At 48.6% G+C, this 23,213-nt stretch overlaps 1 protein-coding gene and 1 pseudogene across 2 annotated transcripts in view; both read right to left on the bottom strand.

The window, feature by feature from the left end:
- The window catches only part of LOC145348104 (class I histocompatibility antigen, F10 alpha chain-like), a 57,892-nt gene extending 57,438 nt beyond the window's left edge, over positions 1 to 454 (bottom strand). Inside the window, exon 1 of the mRNA XM_080196249.1 lies at positions 338 to 454. The gene's annotated coding sequence lies outside the window, so the exon portion shown is untranslated. The remainder of the gene's footprint in view (positions 1 to 337) is intronic.
- On the bottom strand, positions 54 to 21,515 carry LOC145348113 (class I histocompatibility antigen, F10 alpha chain-like; annotated as a pseudogene). The gene is made up of 4 exons (XR_013887907.1): positions 21,413 to 21,515; positions 2,912 to 3,172; positions 734 to 1,009; positions 54 to 616 (listed from the first exon to the last, which is right to left on the bottom strand). The product of XR_013887907.1 is annotated as a class I histocompatibility antigen, F10 alpha chain-like (transcript).
- Between the last annotated feature and the right edge of the window lie 1,698 nt (positions 21,516 to 23,213).

Below are 23,213 nucleotides of genomic sequence, written 5' to 3' on the forward strand. Positions count from 1 at the left end.
GAATAATATGAGGATTGTCTCTGTTCCTGGATCCATTCCCGGTTCTGTGTTCACTGGGGACAATTTGAACTGAAGCCGCCCCAGTCCAAATGGGATTGGTTGAAGCTTTGGCCCCATGGTGGATAAGGGAATGTCTACGGACCTGCTCTGGATGGACTTCCAGAAGGTCATTGATAAAGTTCCACACAAGAGATTCTTGACAATAATCAGAGTGTTTGGAATTGAAGGGAATCTTTGCCATGGGGTGAAAATTGGTTGACAGGGGGAGACAGGGAATGGGGAGAATGGGAATGTGCTCCCATACAAACGCATGCACATATCCAGTACAGTTCCTTACCCCACTGATGGAGCTTGGGCTCTGCCAGGCTGCTGTGTTCAATTTGACAGGAGTATTGATCCTCATCCCCAGCATTTATTTCAATCTCTTTCTGGATCTGATGGCTCCCATCGTGGTTCGGTCAAATCCCCGAGGATAGTGTCTCAGACATTACCTCTCCATTCCTTAGCCAGTTCACCTCGATGTCTACAGGATAAAAGCCAGTAACCAGGCAGGAGAGAGTGAGGGGCTTGTACTGACTATTGGGCTCACTTCTGGAGATGAAGATTTCAGGCTGAACTGTAATGGGAAAGGGTGAAAACACAAACAATAAACCCACATTGAATGGAATGGGAGAACGGTTTGATAGATCAGTGAAGTTAGATCAGAACATGGGCTCAAAACTGAAATCAATACCTTTCCGTCCAAAATATTCCTTTCCTGCTTCCAAATATTTCTTTAAATGTTGAACAAATTCTCCCTGCAGATGTTCTTCCCAGTAATTATTCCAGGATTGATCTGAATCCCATTTCTCTTTAGTCTTCACTGCGAAGTGATTGGATGCGACCCATCTCATTCTGTCTGGCTCTAAACTAATATAGTCCTTTCCATCAAATCCAAACCGCATCGATCTCTTAATGGAGCCGTCTTCAGTGACCTCGACAAACGTTATCCATTGGAAAATATGGATTCCTGTCAGAGAGCAAATGATGATCAATATTCAGTGAACTGGAGGATTGGAAATATTGCTTTGTTAATCAATAAAGTGGAGAAATGATCTTGTGATAGAATTGTCAGCAAAACTGAAATCCCTGGAATAAAATAAGTAGCATCAGAACGTAAACAAACTTGCCGAATGGATCGGAAACAGAGTGGCCGGGATTCTCCCCAAAAAATTCAACTGTCGAATTTGTTTGAAACCTGGAGTAAATCACGTTTGTTTTTACAGTGGGAGTTTCAAAATGAATCTCCCACAATCTGTACATTGCAGAGAGCAGTAGCATGGTTCACACTGAAAAGCTGTAGGTGGGGCCTATTCCAGCTGGAGAGACTGACAGCAAAGTGCTGAATGGGCCACTGCACATGTGCCAATCAGTCAGATTGGTGCATGCTCTGTAGCCCCTGTCTGTCGGCCTCCCAATTGCTGGCCGGCTCCATCGCTGGCCAGATCTGCAATCCCCGCAACGCCGGTCCTCCACCTCCCCACGGCCCAATCGCTGGTCCCCTGAACATTCGCGCACCATCCCCAAACCCCCCCCCTGCCCTTCCAGCCCACCCTGATCTCCAGTACCCCCCTGATCCTACACGCTCTTGACAATTACCCCCTCCCCACAGTGCCAACAACCCCACACTCCGCAGTGCCAACATCCCCCCCATTTAAGGCAGCCCCACTACCCCCCACCTCCAGCACGCTGACCCCACACCCACCCCGATGGCCAGCCCTGGTCATTGGCCTTCCTCCCTCCTCCATGATCCCGACTGCTGGCATCGTGGACAGTGAAGAAAGTTATCTCCAATTGCAATGGGATCTTGATCAATTGGACCAGAGGGCTGACGAATGGCAGATGGAGTTTAACTTAGGCAAATGTGAGGTGATGCATTTGACCTCAACAGACCAAATCCACTGAAGAATGTGAATTCCTGTCAGAAACTAAACAGGGATCAATAATCAATAGACAATCTTTTCAGTGGTGAAAGGGGAGTTAGTCTGAGATAGAGATGGATGGAATCTTCCTCTGCCATTAGTAACAGGAAGCTGAGCGGTGAGGGGACTAAATTAGATGGAGTCAATGCTGGGAGATGGACTGAGTTCAGTGTCCCAGGGGTCAGTGCTGGGGGACTGAGTTCAGTGTCCCAGGGGTCAGTGCTGGGGGACTGAGTTCAGTGACCCAGGGGTCAGTGCCGGGGGACTGAGTTCAGTGACCCAGGGGTCAGTGCCGGGGGACTGAGTTCAGTGTCCCAGGGGTCAGTGCTGGGGGACTGAGTTCAGTGTCCCAGGGGTCAGTGCTGGGGGACTGAGTTCAGTGTCCCAGGGGTCAGTGCTGGGGGATGGAGTTCAGTGTCCCAGGGGTCAGTGCTGGGGGACTGAGTTCAGTGTCCCAGGGGTCAGTGCTGGGGGACTGAGTTCAGTGTCCCAGGGGTCAGTGCTGGGGGAGTGAGTTCAGTGTCCCAGGGGTCAGTGCTGGGGGACTGAGTTCAGTGTCCCAGGGGTCAGTGCTGGGGGACTGAGTTCAGTGTCCCAGGGGTCAGTGCTGGGGGACTGAGTTCAGTGTCCCAGGGGTCAGTGCTGGGGGACTGAGTTCAGTGTCCCAGGGTCAGTGCTGGGGGACTGAGTTCAGTGTCCCAGGGGTCAGTGCTGGGGGACTGAGTTCAGTGTCCCAGGGGTTAGTGCTGGGGGACTGAGTTCAGTGTCCCAGGGGTCAGTGCTGGGGGACTGAGTTCAGTGTCCCAGGGGTCAGTGTTGGGGGACTGAGTTCAGTGTCCCAGGGGTCAGTGCTGGGGGACTGAGTTCAGTGTCCCAGGGGTCAGTGCTGGGGGACTGAGTTTACTGTAAGGTTGTACATTGACACGCGGATTCTCTCTGCCTGATCTTACCGGATGTCTGGTTTGTCATCTTCAGGACTGTATTCAGATTCTCCCTTGCCATGTCTGAGTATGAGTTCACCAGTTCTGTGATATAATCCCAGAATTCAGAGTCGATATTTTCAGCCATGAACCTCTGCCTGGGAATGCAGCGACGGATATTACTGTCATAATATCCTATTTGGACACCATTGACCACTGCAGTGCTCGTGATCTCAGGAAAATCTTCTGTCCCAGAGACAACAGTTCGCATCACCGTGAGTGTGTTCGTGTCTGTAAAAGAAACAGTTAAAGGGATTGGCCAATGAACACCATCTGATCATCAGAACAATCTCACTGGACTTCACCATCCCCTCTCCCCATGTCCCCAATCACCCCCCCGACAGAGCCCCCCATATACAATCCCCTACTCCCGATCACCACCCCCTCCCCCGATCACCACCCCCTCCCCCGATCACCATCCCCTCCCCCGATCAACACCCCCTCCCCCGATCGCCACCCTCTCCCCCAATCACCAAACCCTCGCCCCAATCACGACCCTCCCCCTTAATTACCACCCACTCCCCGATCACCATCCCCCCCCAAGTTCACTACCCCTACCTCCCAATAACCATCCCCTCCTCCTCCTCCTCCCAGTCACCACACCCTCTCTCCCCGATAACCACCCCCCTCCCCCATTCACCATCCCCTCCTCCCAATCACCATCACAGCCACCCCCCGAACACCACCCCGAACGGGCCAGTAATATGGTCTGGGAGGCTGTGTAAGCGGTTGTCAGGCAGGAAGGGTCAGTGTCCATCCCATCCTGATATCGGTCCCGTCTGTCGTACCTGCAATGTCGAGCCACCCGCCTGACACTCTGCAGCCTCCCAGCACCCGGCCTCCAAGGATATTCCTCCAACCCCTCTGTCCCCGCCCCAGTCACAACCACAGACTGCCGAGGCACAGCCCCGATAAACCCCACCCTATCACCCCCACCCCCTACACCCTGTGTCCTCACAGCCATCAGATTTTCAATCCCTCCTTTATCCCCATAGGATAAAGTGACCCATAACCACCAGGAGCATGTCAAGACTGGGGGTGGGGTTCCCGAGCTGCATCTCCTCACTACCTTTGAGGTGTCCTATGGAGCGAGCAGGGAAAGGTGAGGAGGGAATGGTCACTGACAGTCAGGTCAGGGTTCACCATGGAAGTGAGCATTCCCAAAACCTGAGTTCACATGACTCATTCCAGGTAAGTGGCAAACTGCCCAGACACTTGTCCTTTTCTACTTTAAAAATTAGAAAGAAACTTAAGCAAGGAATAAGGACAGCTAAAAGGGGTCACGTAAAGCACTGGCCGGCAGGATTAAGGAAAATCCCAAGGCTTTTTATATGTATGTAAAGAGCAAGAGGGTCGCCATGGAAAGGGTTGGCCCACTCAAGGACAAGGGATGGAATCTATGTGGGGATCCAGAGGAATTGGATGAGATATTAATGAATACTTTCTATCAGTGTTCAACAAAGAGAACGACTTCAGGGATGATGAGTCTGGGAAAGGATGTGTAGATAGTTTGAGTCATGTTGAGATCAAAAAGGAGGAGCTATTGGGTTCCTGAGAGATATTACGGTAGACAAGTCCCCAGGGCCTGATGGGATATACCCCAGAATACTGAGTTAGGCAAGGAGGAAATGGCTGGGGCCTTGAGAGAAATCTTTGTATCCTCACAGACTACAGGGGAGGTCCCAAAGGAATAGAGAATAGCCAATGTTGTTCCTTTGTTTAGGAAGGGGAGCAAGAATAATCCAGGTAACTATCGGCTGGATCATCAGTGGAGGGAAATTATTGGAGAGGATTCTTCGAGACAGGATTTATTCCTGCTTGGAAATAAGTAGACGTATTAGTGAGAGGCAACATGGTTTTGTGAAGGGGAGGTCATGTCTCACTAACTTGATCGAGTTTTTCGAGGAAGTGTCGAAGATGATTGATGAGGGTAGGGCAGTGGATGTCGTCTATATGGACTTCAGTAAGACCCTTGAGAAGGTCTCTCATGGCAGACTGGTGCAGAAGGTGAACTTGCATGGGATCAGAGGTGAGCTGGCAAGGTGGATACAAAACTGGCTCAAAGAAGACGGAGAGTAGCAGTGGAAGGGTGCGTTTCTGAATGGAGGGCTGTGACAAGTGCTGTTCCTCAGGGATCAGTGCTGGGACCTTTGCTGTTTGTAATATATATAAGTGATTTGGAGGAAAATGTAACTGATTGGATTAGAAAGTTTGCAGATGACACAAATGTTGGTGGTTTTGAGGATAGCGATGAGGGCCATCAGAGGATACAGCAGGATATAGATCAGTTGGAGAATTGCATGGGTTAATCCAGACAGATGTGAGGTAATACATTTTGGAAGGTCTAATATGGATAGGAAATATACAGTAAACGGCAGAACCCTTAAGAGTAGTGATAGGCAAAGGGATCTGGATGTACAGGTACACAGGTCACTCACTGAAAGTGGCAATATAAGTAGAGAAGGTGGTCAGGAAGGCAAATTACATGGTTGCCTTCATCGGAAGGGGTATTGAGTTTAAAAATTTGCAAGTCATGTTGATGCTTTATAGAACCTTAGTTAGGCCGCACTTGGAATACAGTGTTCAATTCTGGTTGCCACACAACCAGAAGGATGTGGAAGCTTTGGAGAGGGAACAGAAAAGATTTACCAGGATGTTGCCTGGTATGGAGAGCATTAGCTATGAGCAGAGGTTGGAGAAACTTGGTTTGTTCTCACTGGAACGACAGAGGTTGAGGGGAGACCTGATAGAAATCTACAAGATTATGAGAGGCATGGACAGAGTGGATAGTCAGAAGCTTTTTCCCAGGGTGGAAGAGTCAATTCCTAGGGGGCACAGGTTTAAGATGCAAGGGGCAATGTTTAAAGGAGATGTACGAGGCAGATTTTTTTACACAGAGAGTAGTGGGTACCTGGAACCCATTGCCGGGGGAGGTAGTGGAAGCAGATACGGTAGTAACTTTTAACGGGCATCATGACAAATACATGAAGAGGATAGAGATAGAGGGATATGGTCCCAGGAGGGTCGGGGGTTTTAGTTCAGTCGGGCAGCATGGTTGGTGCAGGCTTGGAGGGCCGAAGGGCCTGTTCCTGTGCTGTAATTTTCTTTGTTCTTTATTCTCTTGCACTGAACCTTTTGTCATCTGTTACAGGAAATGATCCAGATGCATTAAACCCCCCCCACTCTGCTCCTCCTAAGATGCAGAACGGCAGCTGGAAGAAAACCTCGGAGGAAAGCCCTGAGGAAATAACCAAGCTTAGCATTTGTCAATCGACACCAGCTTCCACCACACAATCCCTCAGAGCAGACACGATCACCTCAGTGGGACAAGTTCGTGCTGAGGCTTCTGGGTCACTTACTGGTGGGCACTACACAGCCTTTGATCTACATCGGGTGAAGGCGGGAACATCGAGGGTTCGGGCACACGGAGTTCTTCTGGAGCTCAGGATGCATCTGGCCCCAAGCCAAGTGCTAGGCCTCTGGGATCAGTCATCCCGAAACTGCTGGAGATACATCAGCAGCAATGGTGGAGGGGCTGTCAGCAACACTGCATCAACTGTGAGGCTTTTGGAGGAGTCGAACAGATTTCTGTCACAGGAGGTGGTACCGGTACAGTGTGGCACTCAGGCTAACACTGCAAGGGTCACGTCCACAGTGGAAAGCCTGGGGCAAGGATTGGTCACCATGGCTGACAGGATGTAGACCATCCTGGAGACACGGCCATGACTGCGATCCTCAAACTTGGTCCAGTCTCAGGGGGCATCCCTGGGGGCTTGCACAGCATGGGGCAGATGTAGCTGGGATTCCAGGACTGACAGAGCCAGGTGATGCTGAGGCTGGCCCACTGTCCCATGGGGTGTCCCCGGTACATATGGGCACCCTGAGGGAGGAGGAAGGCTTGGAGCCCATGCTGGGACCTTCCAGCCAGGAGACACCAGACATCCCTAAACCTTCTGGTTCCACTCCCTCCCACCCTTTCCTGACACCGGAGCATCTCACGGGCAGCGGGATGAACAGGGTGGCTACACCAGTGTCATCCGCAAGTCAGCCAGAGACCTGTAGGTCTCAGCCCCCCAGGGGTCTCCCACCAAGGGGATCACAGGCCCCGGGGTGTGGAACGCAGTAGGGTGCCTCCCCATCCAATGTGCATCCTGGGTGCTGTAAAAGGCCACGAAAAATTCACAAGTTCTAGTGTCATCAGGAGGGCCGAATTTAAGGTTTGCACTAGTCAGAAAAAGAACAAAGAACAAAGAACAAAGAACAACACAGCACGGGAAACAGGCCCTTCGGCCCAACGAGCCCGCGCCGCCGTCCCACTGTCTCAGTGACCTATTCATGATTTTAGTCTACGCCTAATGTGCGAGGATCAGGGAGGTCCAATATAGGGACAATTTAGTACCCAATCAATCAGCCTAAAAGCACATCTTTGGGGATGTGGGAGGAAACCGGAGCACCCGGAGGAAACCCACGCAACCACGGGGAGAACGTGCAAACTCCCACAGACACAGGCCCAAATCCATGTGTCCGCACAGCAACAGAGATAGTCTCTGAGCTGTCATGTTGCCCTCGGGATGGTCCAGTTTAAGCACACTAACGACATGAAGCAATAGGCAACTCCCGAAGCAACGTCCAAGAGCAGCCCACTACAACCTGCCGCATGCATGCCCCTTGCTGGACTTAAATGCCTGTGGAGACAAAAAAATTCATTATTAAACAGGCAAAGACTGTAACATCCCTCAGGCAAAACGTATTCCCAAGCCTACAATGTTTAGTAAGGCCTACTATATCCCCCTATATGTAGCCCGCTCATGTGGCTGTCTAAGTGACTCTTAAACAACCCTAGCGTGCCTGCTTCCACCACCTTACTCGGTAGTGCATTCCACACCCCCACTACCCTTTGCGTGAAAAACTGCCCTCTAATATTTGTCTTATACCTAGCCCCCCTCACCCTAAGCCCGTGACCCCTCGTTCTATCCATTTCTAATAGCGGAAAAAGCTTACCACCATTTACTCTATCTATCCCCTTCATAATCTTATAAACCACTATTAGATCCCCCCTCAGCCGACGTCTCTCAAGGGAAAACAGCCCAAGTTCATTCAATCTTTCCTCGTAAGACAGCCCTTCCATACCAGGCAGCATCCTGGTAAATCTCCTCTGCACTCTCTCCAGGATCTCTACATCCTTCCGGTAGTACGGCGACCAGAACTGGACGCAGTACTCCAAGTGAGGCCTAACCAACGTTCTATACAACTGCAACATCAGACTCCTACTCTTATATTCTATACCTCTTCCTATGAAGGCTAACATACCATATGCTTTCCTCATCACATTCTGCACCTGCACCGACACCTTCAGGGACTTGTGCACTCGCACCCCCAGGTCTCTCTGCGTATCTATACTCCGGATAGTTCTACCTTTTATCGTATAACTCCCCTCCACATTATTCCGGCCAAAGTGCATCACCTCGCGTTTCTCCGGATTAAGTTCCATTTGCCATCTATCTGCCCAATCTACCAGCCTGTCTATGTCCTGTTGCATTGCCAGGCACTGCTCCTCAGTACCCGCCAATCCAACCATCTTAGTGTCATCAGCAAATTTGCTGATCACACCACCTACCCCCTCTTCCAAGTCATTAATATATACCACAAATAGAAGAGGTCCTAGTACCGAGCCCTGCGGCACACCACTGGTGACAGACCTCCAATTGGAAAAGGAGCCTTCCACTACTACCCGCTGTCTCCTCCTCCCAAGCCAGTTCTCCACCCATCTACATACCTGGCCTTGTATCCCATGAGCCTTCACCTTTTCTATCAGCCTACCATGAGGGACCTTGTAGGACACGAGATACTGTTTAGAATGACGTACACCTGTTATATCGCATCATTAAATATCATCCTTTCATGCTATTTGCACTGTTAGTTTCACCGAGAAATATTACTGCACCCCCAGCTGTGACTAATCTTTCTGTGATTCCTGCCCTACAGGGATGACCGTATCCTGACCGCACACAAAGAGGCACAGAACGTCATGCTGTGTGACAGAGGCCCTTCAGCCAGTAGGCACAGACCGCCTGCCCTGGTATCGCCAACACCCACCGCACCCTGTGGCAACATCTACGCCCCACAGGGTTCTGTTCCCCCCTTAACCCCACACAGCCCATTGCCTGCACGTTTATGTGCAAGACCCACACTCGTACGGGTGCCCAGGTGCCAGTGAAGACAGAGAAGGCAGGTAGTAGGTGATCAGCAAGTTTGCAGATGACACAAAGATGGCAGGATTGGCGGACAGTGAGGAGGAGTGTCAGGTGACACAGCAGGATATAGATAGGCTGGTATATTGGGCAGACAAATGGCAGATGGAATTTAATCCTGATAAATGCGAGGTGATACATTTTGGAAGGAATAATGTAGAGGGGAGTTATATGATAAAGGATAGACCTATTAAGAGTATAGAAATACAGAGGGACCTGGGGGTGCAAGTGCACAAGTCTTTGAAGGTGGCAACACAGGCGGAGAAGGTTGTGAAGGAAGCTTATGGTATGCTCGCCTTTACAGGAAGGGGTATCGAGTACAAGAGCTGGAGTCTAATGCTGCAGTTGTACAGAACGTTGGTTAGACCACATTTGGAGTACTGCATCCAGTTCTGGTCACCTTACTACCGGAAGGATGTGGAGACCCCGGAGAGAGTGCAGAGGAGGTTTACCAGGATGCTGCCTGGTATGGAAGGACTGAGTTACGAGGAAAGATTGGGTAAATTGGGGCTGTTTTCCTTAGAAAGATGGAGATTGAGGGGGGATCTAATAGAGGTATATAAGATTATGAAGGGTATAGATAGAGTAAACAGTGGCAGGCTTTTTCCTAGATTGGAGACAAATATCACGAGGGGCCACGGGCTTAGGGCGAGGGGGGAGAGGTATAATTTGGATACTAGAGGGAGGTTTTTCACACAGAGGGTTGTGGGGGTATGGAATGCACTCTCAAGTAAGGTGGTGGAGGCAGGCACACTAAACTTGTTTAAGGTATACTTAGATAGACACATGAGCGAAATAAGGATGGAGAGAAATAGGAGACTGTTTTAAGTAAGGGTCAGATACTCGGGACGTTTCTGGAAATCTAATGCTACATGTTGTTGATGTTTTTCTCTTTGAATCCACAGGTGTGTCGGTCCACCTTGTTGTCTAACGAGGGGCATGCACACGGTGGGTCGTGCGTGGGCTGCTCTTGGATGTTTCGAGAGTAGCTGAGTACTTCACGTCGTTTGTGTACGCTTAAACTGGACCAGCTGATGGGCACCACGACAGCTCAGTGACTATCACTGATTGCTGTGCAGATACATGGATTTGGATTTGGGCCAGTGTCTGTGGGAGTTTGTGCATTCTCCCCGTGGTTGCGTGGGTTTCCTGCGGGTGCTCCGGTTTCCTCCCACACCCCAAAGATGTGCTGTTAGGCTGATTGGTGTAACAAATTGTCCCTAAATTATTCTCCCCTCAATCTGGTTTCACTGTGGGTGCCATAAGCATAGACATGGGTCAAGGGTGGAAGAGGAAAGGCGCAATGTTAAAATGGCAGCACAGGCTCGTTGGGCCAAAGGGCCTGTTTCCCGTGCTGTGTTGTTCTTTGTTCTTGGTAGGATTCAGACTTGTGTGGCACCAGGGCAGCATCACAGTGTGCCACAGAGTGAGTCATCACCACCCTCCTGCCTGGACCAAGGACTCGCTAGCATGCCCAGCCCACTCCCATCACCCTGGTCTGATGCCATTTGGACCCTTGTCCCCCTCCAGCCATCCCGGCAGCCTGAACTGGTCCTGAAAGAGTCCGGGGATGTCCGAACTCTGGAGGATGGAGCTGTTGTGCACACTCCCTGGGTGTTGTACACACAGTGCATGATATTCAGCCTGTGGTCACGGACAATCTGCACATTTAGGAAGTGGAACCCCTTCCTATTGATGAAGCGCAGTCCCTGATCATGTGGGATCCACTGGATAACGTGAATGCCATCTACAGCCCTCTGCACATGGGGCAGTGCAGTGATGGTGGTGAAGCTGCAGTCCGGGCTTCCTGTTGGGTCTGGCCCATGTTGAAGTGGATGTAATTGGCTGGATTCCTGGAAGGACCTGGTGGTGTAGAAGTTGAGGGCACCGTGACCATCACTGCCACCGGGAGTGGGTGTCCTCCTGTGCCTCAAGTTACCAGGTCTGAGGAGCTGAAACAGGTGCCACACTGTCTCCTTACTTAGACAGAGCCAGCAGCATCGTGTGGCTCCCATCATCCCTGCAAAACATCTACAACTCCTGTACGCCCTGAGCCTCCACCTCCTCCTTCCCCTGCCCCCCTCCCCTGTGGCAGGATGTGCTGCCATGTCCTGGCGCTGACCGGCAGCCCCCTGCCCTCCTGCTGTGGCTTCTGCCTTCTGGCACGCAGGGAGGGCACAGGAATGGGATGCCAAGCTACCCATTGCGGACCCTTGAAGCTTGGGTATGAGTGCTATCACCGCAGTGCCTTCCAGGTATTAGAGACAGACGGGGGGAGGGGCAGCCTCGTGACTATCACAGGATGGGTTCCCATTGCAGGCAGCAGTGCAGAGTCCAGGCAGTGTGAAGAGCCGTGTTAACAACTGCACAGCTCCCGTGCTTGGAGCAGCAGCTGACAGAGCTGCTGTCTGTTACTGTTAGTGGGGCCTGGGATACAAGGTCTGGTGTCAGCCGCAGTGTCTGTCCAGCAGACAGACAGTAAAACAAACAGGTTAATATTTGTGGGTTGGTGATGAACATCATGTGACACCCTTCGGGGGTCTCTGTGTAGCCAGGGGCAATGTGTGCACCATGAACCTGCTGCAAGTGGTGACTCCCAGCACTGGTCCCCCCAGGGGAGGTGCTGGTGTAGTGGCATTGCTGCTGGATTAATCCCGAGACCCAGGGGAATACTCTGGGTACCTGGATTCAAATCCCACCATGGTGATGGTGAAATTTGAATTCAATAGAAGTCTGGAATTAAAAATCTATTGGTGACCATGAAACTGCAATCTATTGTCACAAATACCCATCTTGTTCACTAATGTCCTTTAGGAAAGAAAATCTCCCATCTTTACCTGGTCTGGCCTACATGTGACTCCAGACCCACAGCAATGTGGTTGAGTCTTAAATGCTCTGAGGAATGGGTAATAAATGCTGGCCCAGCCACTGACACCCACATCCCATGGACAAATCAAAAAGCCCCCCACCCCATCCCAGCACCTGAGTATCCGGTGCCCCCTCCCCCTGAACTCCGGGGGCTGCCGCTCAATGGGAATTACCTCCTCACTCTCCTTCACTATTGCTGCCCCAGGCCCAGACTTTTATAAACTATCTGTGATTCATGCTGGAGTGACGTCACGCTGGAGAGGAGGGGAAGGTACGGGAGGGGGAAAAGGGCCGGGCCAAACTCTAATGATATGTAAACCTATTCAAATGCATGGAAATTGACATCCCGCCGGAAAAAATGGCCTGGGAGAATCCCGAACCACCTGACACCAGGCGCAAATTCGATTGTTTGGCTCGCGGCCCATTTCCCTCCCCTGATACACCAACCAACCAGTGCAGCAGGGTGGAAAGATCACAGTATCAAGGACTCAGGTTCAATTCCCGGCTTGGGTCACTGTCTGTGTGGAATTTGCATGTTCTCCCCGGGTGTGTGTGGGTTTCCTCCGGGTGCTCCGGTTTCCTCCCACAGACCGAAATGTGCGGGTTAGTGAATGGCCATGGTAAATTGGCCTTTAGTGTCAGGGGTACTCACCAGGGTAAATGCATGGGGTTATGGGGATAGGGCCTGTGTGGACTGTGATCAGTGTAGACTTGATGGGCTGAATGGCCTCCCTCTACACTGTAGGGATTCTATGATTCTATGAGGGAGATGGATAATCCAGAGCAGGATCTCCACTGAACTTCACAGAGCTTTTTAATCCCCCTTTATACATGGTCACGAGTATACCCTCAGTTTGGAAAAGTCTCGGAATCACCAGGCAGGAATATTCCGATTTAAATTTCACTCCCAGCTGTAGCTGCCTGGAAACACTCTCACCTCTGACTCAGAATGTTCCGGATTGAAGCTCCCATTCCAGAGACTGGGCTGCACACACAGTGTATTACTGACAGAATGCTGCACTGTCAGAGGATCAGTCCTGAGGGAGAACTTTCCTCACAGATTAATGTAATAGATCCCGGGACAGAGCAGGATAGAACATAGAACATAGAACATAGAACACTACAGCACAAACAGGCCCTTCGGCCCACAAGTTGCGCCGACCACATCACCTACCAACCTACAGACCTATCTATAACCCTCAATCTCATTAAACCCCATATACTCATCCAGAAGTCTTTTAAAAGACCCCAGCGAGTTCGCCTCCACCACCACTGACGGCAGCCGATTCCATTCACTCACCACCCTCTGAGTGAAAAACTTACCCCTAACATCACTTCTGAACCTCCCTCCCCGCACCTTAAATCTGTGTCCTCTCGTAGCGACCATTTCAAACCGGGGAAATAGCCTCTGAGAGTCCACCCTATCTATCCCTCTCAACATTTTGTAAACTTCTATCAGGTCGCCTCTCAACCTTCGTCTCTCCAGGGAAAAGAGTCCCAGCTCCCTCAACCTAACTTCATAAGGCATGCCTCCCAGTCCAGGCAACATCCTTGTAAATCTCCTCTGCACCCTTTCAATAGCTTCTACATCTTTCCTATAGTGAGGCGACCAGAACTGCGCACAATACTCCAAATGAGGCCTGACAAGGGTCTTATAAAGTTCCAGCATTACCTCCCGACTCCTAAACTCAATCCCTCGATTAATGAAGGCCAGTACACCATACGCCTTCTTGACCACCTCCTCCACCTGCGAGGCCGATTTAAGAGTCCTGTGGACCCGGACCCCAAGATCCTTCTGCTCCTCAACACTACTCAGACTTCTGCCCTTAATAGTGTACTCGTTCATCCCGTTGGTTCTGCCAAAATGGACGACAACACATTTATCCGCGTTGAAGTCCATCTGCCACTTCTCCGCCCAGTCCTGCATCCTATCTATGTCCTGCTGCAACTTTTGCCATCCTTCCAGATCATCCACAACACCACCGACCTTCGTGTCATCAGCGAACTTACTTACCCATCCCTCCACTTCCTCATCCAGGTCATTTATGAAAATGACAAACAACAAGGGTCCCAGAACAGATCCTTGAGGCACTCCGCTGGTGACTGACCTCCATTCAGAAAAAGCCCCATCCACAACCACTCTCTGCCTTCTGCAGGCAAGCCAGTTCTGGATCCACAAGGCCAAAGGCCCTTGGATCCCATGCCCTCTCACCTTCTCAAGAAGTCTTGCATGGGGGACCTTATCAAACGCCTTGCTGAAGTCCATGTACACTACGTCCACGGCACTTCCTTCGTCAATGTGTTCAGTCACATTATCGAAGAACTCAACTAGGCTTGTAAGGCACGACCTGCCCTTGACAAATCCATGCTGACTATTCCTGATCATGTCAAACCTCTCCAAATGTTCGTAAATCTTGTCCCTCAGAAGCCTCTCCATCAGCTTACCAACCACTGAGGTCAGACTCACCGGTCAGTAATTTCCCGGGCTATCTCTGTTCCCTTTCTTAAAAATAGGAACTACATCCGCAATCCTCCAATCCTCTGGAACCTCTCCCGTCTCCATTGACGACGCAAAGATCATCGCCAGGGGCTCTGCAATCTCTTCCCTCGCCTCCCACAGTATCCTGGGGTACATCCCATCTGGTCCCGGCGACTTATCTACCTTGATAGAATTCAAAAGTTCCAACACATCCTCCTCCTTAATATTCACGTACTCAATCCTTTCCATCTGCTGCAAATCCATAACAAAATCTCCCAGATCGGCTTCCACCGTGAATACTGAGGCGAAGTACTCGTTAAGCACCTCCGCCATTTCTTCTGGTTCCACACAAACCTTTCCCCCCTCACCTTTTATCGGTCCTATCCCTTCTCTTCTTATCCTTTTACCTTTCACATATTTATAGAAGGCCTTGGGATTCTCCTTAATCTTACTCGCCAAGGTCTTCTCATGACCCCTTCTGGCTCTCCTAATTTCCCTTTTAAGTTCCCTCCTACAGTCCTTATACTCCTCAAGATCTTTAACATCTCCTAATTCCCTGAACCTCTTGTACACCTTCCTTTTCTTCCTGACTAGGTTCAACACATCCTTTGTGCACCACGGTTCCCTCGACCCACCAAAACCCCCTCGTCTCATCGGAACGTTGTCATTCAGAGCTCCAGACACACATTCCTTGAATATCTGCCACCTTCCTTCGGTACTTTTCCCTAAGAACGCCTCCTTCCAGTTTATTTGTCCAAGTAACTTCCTGACTTCTTCGTATCTCCCCTTACCCCAGACAAACACCTTCCTAGCCTGCCTGATCCTATCTCGTTCCAACGCAATTGTGAAGGAGATAGAATTATGGTCACCATATCCAAGATGCTCTCCTACCGAAAGATCCATCACCTGCCCTCGTTCATTCGCCAGTACCAGGTCAAGTACAGCCTCTCCCCTCGTAGGCTTGTCCACATACTGCGTCAGGAAACCCTCCTGAACACACCTAACAAACTCCTCCCCATCTATACCCCTTACCCTAGGGATATTCCAGTCGATGTTTGGGAAATTGAAGTCTCCCATCACGACAACTCTGTTATTAAAACATCTCTCCAGAATCTGTTTCCCTATTTGCACTTCAACTTCCCTGTCACTATTGGGCGGCCTATAGATTACACCCAGCAAAGTTTTTGACCCTTTGCTGTTCCTAACTTCCACCCACAGAGATTCTGTAGACAATCCCTCCACGACATCCTCTTTCTCTGTAGCCATGACACTATCCCTGATCAACAGTGCCACGCCACCACCCCTTCTGCCACCCTCCCTGTCCTTCCTGAAGCACCTGAAGCCTGGCACCTGAAGTACCCAGTCCTGTCCCTGAGACATCCAAGTCTCCGTAATGGCCACCACATCACAATCCCAAACAGCTATCCACGCCCTAAGCTCATCTACCTTATTCACTATACTCCTTGCATTAAAATATATACACTTCAGCCCCTCAGTCTGGGCATTTCCCATCTCCACCACCTGTCTAACCTCCCTCGCATACTGCCTGCAGTCCTCCCCTACCTGGGAGCGAACCTCCTCCGTCCCAGTTTCCCCAACACAGTTCCCTCCCCCCATCCTTTCTTGTTTAAAGTCCCCCCGGTAGCCTTAGCCAGTCTTCCCGCCAAGATACTAGTCCCCCTGGTATTTAAGTGCCACCCATCCCTACTATAGAGGTCCCACCTACCCCTAAAGAGGTCCCAGTGATCTAGGAACCGAAATCCCTGCCCTCTACACCAGTCCCTCAGCCACGCATTCACCCTCCACCTCATTTCATTTCTTCCCTCATTCTCCCTTGGCACAGGCAGCAATCCTGAGATTACTACCTTCGCTTTGGATGATCATAAACTGGATCAATACTGATCCCTGAGGCAACATCATTCATGTAGATTGTCTAATCAGAGTTTCCTGCACCATAACAGTGAGGAGACTAGAAAAGGTATTTCATTGGCTGGAAAGAGCTTTGGTGCATCCTGGTGTTGTGAAGTCTTTCTGTATCTGCTTTCTCTCTCACACCTTTTCTCAAAATACATCGGTAACTTTGCAATCTAACATCACTGCTCCCAAATCAAAGTACGGATTTTAATTTGTTGAGAACATGAGAACCAGGAGCAGGAGTTGGCCATCTGGTCCCTCAGGCCTGTTCCGCCATTCAATAAGATCATGGCCGATCTTCTTGTGGACTCAGCTCCATTTACCCGCCCACTCACCATAACCCTTAATTCCTTTCCTGTTCAAAAATTTATCTATCATTGTCTTAAAAACATTCAATGAGGTAGCCTCAACTGCTTCACTGGGCAGGGAATTCCACAGATTCACAACCCTTTGTGTGAAGAAGTTCCTCCTCAACTCAATCCTAAATCTGCTTCCCCTTATTTTGAGGTTACGCCTCCTAGTTCTAGTTTCACCTGCCAGTGGAAACAACTTCCCTGCTTCTATCTTATCTATTCCCTTCATAATCTTATATGTTTCTCTCTGGTCTCCCCTCATTCTTCTGAACTCCAGCGAGTAGAGCCCCAGTCTACTCAGTCTCTCCTCATAAGCCAACCCTCTCAAATCTGGAATCAACCTAGTGAATCTCCTCTGTACCCCCTTCCAGTGCCAGTATATCCTTTCTCAAGTAAGAAGACCAAAACTATACACCGTACTCCAGATGTGGCCTCACCAGCACCTTATACAGCTGCAATGCAATCTCCCCGTTTTTAACCTCCATCCCTCCAGCAATGAAAGACAAAATTCCATTTACCTTTTTAATTCCCTGCTGTACCTGCAAACCAACTTGAGATTCCTGCACAAGGACACCCAGGTCCCTCTGTACAACAGCATGTTGCAATTTTTTACCATCTAAATAACAGTCCATTTTGCTGTTATTCCACCAAAATGGCTGACCTCACATTTACCAACATTGTCCTCCATCTGCCAGACCCTCGCCCACTCACTTAGATTATCTATATCCCTTTGCAGACTTTCAGCATCCTCTGCACACTTTGCTCTTCCACCCATCTTAGTGTCATCTGCGAATTCTGACATACTACACGTGGTCCCCAACTCCAAATCATCTATGTGAATTGTAAACAATTGCAGTCGCAACACTGATCCCTGAGGCACACTACTAGACACTGATCACCAGAAAAACACCCATTTACCCCCACTCTTTGCTTTCTGTTAGTTAAGCAATCCTCTATCCATGCTAATACCCGTAACACCGTGCACCTTTATCTGGCGTAGCAGTCTTTGGTGCGGCACCTTATCAAATGCCTTCTGGAAATGCAGATCATCACATCCACGAGTTCCCCATTGTCCACTGCACATGTAATGTTCTCAAAGAATTCCACCAAATTAGTCAAACATGACCTGCCCTTCATGAACCCATGCTGTGTCTCACCAGTGGGACCATTTATATCCAGATGTCTTGCTATTTCTTCCTTGATGATAGATTCAAGCAAGATCAAGCATTTTTTGTCCTACGGAAGTTAAGCTTACCGGCTGATAGTTACCTGCCTTTTGTCTACTCCCTTTTTGAACAATGGCGTCACATTTGCTGTTCCATCCCAGAGTCCAGTGAATTTTGGTAAATTACGACTAGTGCACTTGCTATTTCTCTTGCCATCTCTTTTAGTACCCTGGGATGCATTCCATCAGGATCAGGAGACTTGTCTACTTTTAGCCCCATTAACTTGCCCAACACCATCTCTTTCGTGTTAATGATAGTTTCTCGGTTCTCACCTGCCACAGCCTTCCTGTCATCAATTTTTGGCATGTTATTTGTGTCTTCCACTGTGAAGACCCACACAAAATATCTGCTCAATGCCTCAGCCATTTTCTCATTTCCAGTTATTACATCTCCCTTCTCGCCCTCGAAAGGACTCATGTTTACTTTCGCCACTCTTTTTCGTTTTTATATTTGTAGAAACTTTTGCTCTCTGTTTTTAATATTCTGAGCTAGTTTACTCTCATTCTCCATCTTACCTTTCTTTAGCTTTTCTCATGGCTTTCTGCTGACCTTTAAAGATTTCTCAATCCTCTAGGTTCCCATTAATTTTTGCCACTTTGTATGCATTTTCTTTCAATTTGATACCGTCCTTTATCTCCTTAGATATCCATGGCTGATTATCTCTTTTTCTACAGTCCTTCCTTATCACTGGTATATACTTTTGCTGAGCACTGTGAAAGATCGCTTTGAAAGTCCTCCTCACGCTCCATCTATATTTTAAATTCAACCATACTGTGATCGCTTCTTCCGAGAAGATCCCCAACTACAAGATCATTAATTATTCCCGACTCATTTCACAGGACCACATCTAGGAGAACTTGCTCCCTTATCGGTTCCATTACATACTGTTCAAGGAAGCTGTCAGGGAAACATTCTATGAACTCCTTCTCAAGGCTGCCTTGACTGACCTGGTTTGACCAATTGATATGTAGATTAAAATCCCCCATGATAATTGCTATACCATTTTTACATGCATCAGTTATTTCTTTGTTTTTTTCTCACCCCACCATGATGTTATTATTTGGTGGTCTACACCAGTCAGTGATTTTTCTCCTTACTATTACTAATTTCCACCCAAATGGATTCAACCTTTTTTCCATAGAACCGAGAACATCTTTCACTACTGCCGTGATATCATCCTTAAATATCAGAGTTACACTAACCTCCGTTACCTTCCTGTCTGTCCCTCTGAACAGTTTGATACCCCTGGATGTTCAACTCCCAGCCGTGACCAGCCTGCAACTCTGTCTCTGTAATGGCCACCAAATCATACTCGTTCACAATGATTTGTGGTGTCAACTCATTTACCTTGGTTCAAATGCTGCTAGTATTCAGATAAAGTGGCCTTATGCTAGTGTTTGTACCTTCTTTTTGAATTCTAACACTTCCATTAATAACATCTCCTCCGTTCTCCTTCCTTTTAATTTTTCTCCTGATTTTTGATGTAGTTGGAACCTTCTCCCCTTCTTCTTTTCTCCTTGCTCCCTCCTTCTCGAACTCCTTACATAGGTTCCCATCCCCTTGGCATTATTAGTTTAAACCCTCCCCAACCGCTCGGGCAAACACTCCCCCTCGGACATCAGTCCCAGTCCTGTCCAGGTGTAACCCTTCCAATTTGTACAGGTCCCACCTCCCCCAGAACCGGTCCCAATGCCCCAGGAATATGAAACCCTTTCCCTGATACCATCTCTTCAGCCACGTATTTATCTGATATCTCTTCTCATTTCTACTCTGACTAACGCGTGGCACCGCTAGTAATCCTGAAATCACTACCTTTAAGATCCAATTTCTTATCTTTTTTCCTCGCTCCCTATATTCTGCTTTCAGGACCTTATCCCTTTTTTAACCTATGTCGCTTGTACCAACATGTAATATAACCATGGGCTGTTCACCCTCGCCCTTCACAATGTCCTGCAGGTGCTACGAGACATCCTTGACCCTAACACCAGGGAGGCAACATACTATCCTGGAGTCTTGTCTGCAGCCACAGAAACGCCTGTCTATTCTCCTTACAATTGAATCCCCTATAACTATTCCACTGACACACTTTTAACCCTTCCCCTTTGCAACAGAACCAACCTAGGTGTAAAAGTTTAGCTGCTGCTGCTTTCCCTCGAGAGATCATTCCCCCCAACAGTATCCAAAGCGGTATATCTGTTTTGCAGGGGAATGGTCACTGGAGATTCCTGCACTACCTGCCTGTCTCTCATGCCATTCTCTTCCTGCCTGTGGAGTCTGAGCCTGCGGTGTGACCAACTCTCTATACATGCTATCCACAATACTCTCTGACTCGTGGATGCTCCACAGTGTCTCCAGCCGCCGCTCCAGTTCTGAAACTCGAGCTTCCAGGAGCTGTAGCTGGAGACACTTCCTGTACACATGCTGACCCAGGAGACTGGAACTGTCCCCAGACTGTCACATGGAGCAAGAGGAGTAAACCACTGCTTGGAGCTCTCCTGCCATGTCTTACCCCTTTCAATTAAACTTTTGAAAGATGTTTTGTTTCAGATATATACAATTTTCTTTCTTTCCTGCTCCTTGTTACGACCGAGTATAACATTTTCAAACTATAAACCACAGAAATTACACAGAAACACTATAATAGTGTCCAACAACTACAATGCCAAGAGCAAAAAGAAAATATATTTCCCAATCTGCACTCTCGTTTGTAGCCTCTGCTGCCTGTTTCACCTAACTCCCTGCGTTCATCCAACTCCCAAAGCACTTCTCTCAGTCAGACAGCACTCTGTGCAGGAAAAATATGATGTGGAGATGCCGGTGTTCGACTGGGGTAAACACAGTAAGAAATCTCACAACACCAGGTTAAAGTCCAACGGGTTTATTTGATAGTAAACGTCACTAGCTTTTGGAAAGCTGTTCCTTCGTCAGGTGATTGCAGAGTTCTGAGTGGAGAACTCTCCATTCACCTGACGAAAGAACCTTTATATTACCTGCACATTTTCCCCATGTCCTTTATCACAATTTAATCTTTCTGTTCCTCCATTCTTCCCTCTGTTTCTGGACCTTTCCACTTTCATTGCTCCAAGCTTCTCTGATCTGGGTGTTTTGAACATACAAACATGGAGCAGGAGTCGGCCATTCGGCCCCTCGAATCTGCTCTGCCATTCTGTGGTGATGTGATTGTGATCTGAACTCTACTTTCCTCTCTATCTCCCTGGACACTTTCACTCCCTTGTCAGTCATGATGTTATCTCACATTTATATCTGACAGATACACAATAATGTCTGAGCAAATATCACCCATTTCAAACTCTCACCAAAAGATTCAAATTCACCCCAGAGAGAGAGAGTGAGAATGGAAGAGGGAATTCTGTACTTACCGGGAGAGACCCAGGAAAAACACAGGGGGATGGAGAAAAGGATCAGCAACATTCTGGGAATCCACTGTCCCAATTCCAATCAGTGACTGGGAATTAAACATTCGAAGGAGGAAAATAATATTGTTTATTGTGATTGGAAAACACAAAAAAAATGTTGATAAGGATCCAGTTTCCTGTCTTCATTAAAATGTGATCAGTTCCCTGAAGTTTAGCCACACAACCATAGGCTGAATGATTGATTAGTGTTGCAAAAAGTGCTGATGAAAGGGAAAGAATTTCTAACGTTTATTTATTTTTCACAAGTAGGCTTACATTAATACTGCAATGAAGTTAATGCGAAAATCCCTGAGCTGCCACAGTCCAGCACCTGTTCAGGTACACTGAGGGAGAATTTAGCATGGCTAATTCACCTGTCCTGTGACCAGTTATCAGGAAATTGTCCATTTCCAGTTCCGACACTTCCATGTTGCGTTTCCTCCCCCATCAGGAATGGACATGAAAAGGGGCTTGAAAATTACGAAGAAGCCACACTGCAGACAACCATCATTTTAGCCTCTGCAGGCTTTGGGCCCAGTCAGGCCACCTGCCCCGACAAGGGTACAGACTGTTAGACTCATTAAAAACCTTGTTAAACTGCAATTTTTCGAATCCGCTTTAGGTTTCCCAATTTGAAATTGAGCAGATGAATGGTCTGGTGTGAGCGCCCAGCAGTTGGCCAGGGAGGACAGTCCACCCACAGTCCCTTTCAGCTTGCCTGGCTGTAAGAGCAGACACAGTTTGCCCTGTAGATGGACATTCCCCTCCCCTCACCACATTCCCCCTCACCCCAATTATGGAGGCCTGGCTTCTTTCCTGGTTTATTTTGATGTTTTTCGGAAGTGACTAACATGGACCTTCCTGTTGAAGCAGTTTCTCAGTTACACACCTTGTACTGCAGCTTGTCGAAAGCTGGAGGAATCCAGATTGGCTGTTGGGGAGCCTGCCCACTACTCTTAATTGGGAGGGAAATGGTTTCCATGCCAATTGTAAATGTTCCCCCACAGAAAATCCTTAACTGTGACCTGTATCTGTGTGTGTACACCTCTCTTTGTAGCTGTGAGTGTGTGTGTACATGAGCATAGTGTGTGTATTTGTGTGTGCATATGAACATGTGTGTGTTACTTGCACACCTGTGTGTGCATGTCTGTGTGTGTACATATGTATATATGTGTTGGTGCCTGTGAGTGTGTATGTATCTTTGTGTCTGCATGTGTCTGTTTGTATGTGCATGTCTGTTCATGTGTGTGTTTACATATGTGTGTGAGTGTGTGTGTATGTGTGTGTGTGTGTGTGTGTGTGTGCATGCGCGTGCTGGTGTATATGTACATGCTTACATGAGGGTGTATGTGCATCCTCACTCCATAACCCATTCAATTATCAATTACAATTTAAATGAAAAACTTGCAACAATTCTACAAACCCTGTAAAACTGCTAAATTATTCAATTTCTTTCCAGTTGCTTCTTTTTTAGTCTCAATGGGATGTGAAAATTACTGGCCAGGCCAGTATTTATTGCCCATCCCAAGTTGCCCTTCACAATACTGTTAAAGTGGGAGTTCCAGGGTTTTGACCCAGTGATGGTGAAGGAACAACAGATATATTTCCAAGTTAGGGTGGTGTGTGGCTTGGAGTGGAACAAAGAACAAAGAACAGAGAACAACACAGCGTGGGAATCAGGCCCTTCGGCACAACGAGCCCGCGCTGCCATTTTAACATTGTCAGTGCCCTCCTATACCTATAACCTTTGTCTACGCCTATTGGG

The sequence above is a fragment of the Carcharhinus amblyrhynchos genome, chromosome 9 (genome assembly GCF_965287045.1).
Source record: "Carcharhinus amblyrhynchos chromosome 9, sCarAmb.v2.hapA, whole genome shotgun sequence".
NCBI lineage: Eukaryota > Metazoa > Chordata > Chondrichthyes > Carcharhiniformes > Carcharhinidae > Carcharhinus > Carcharhinus amblyrhynchos.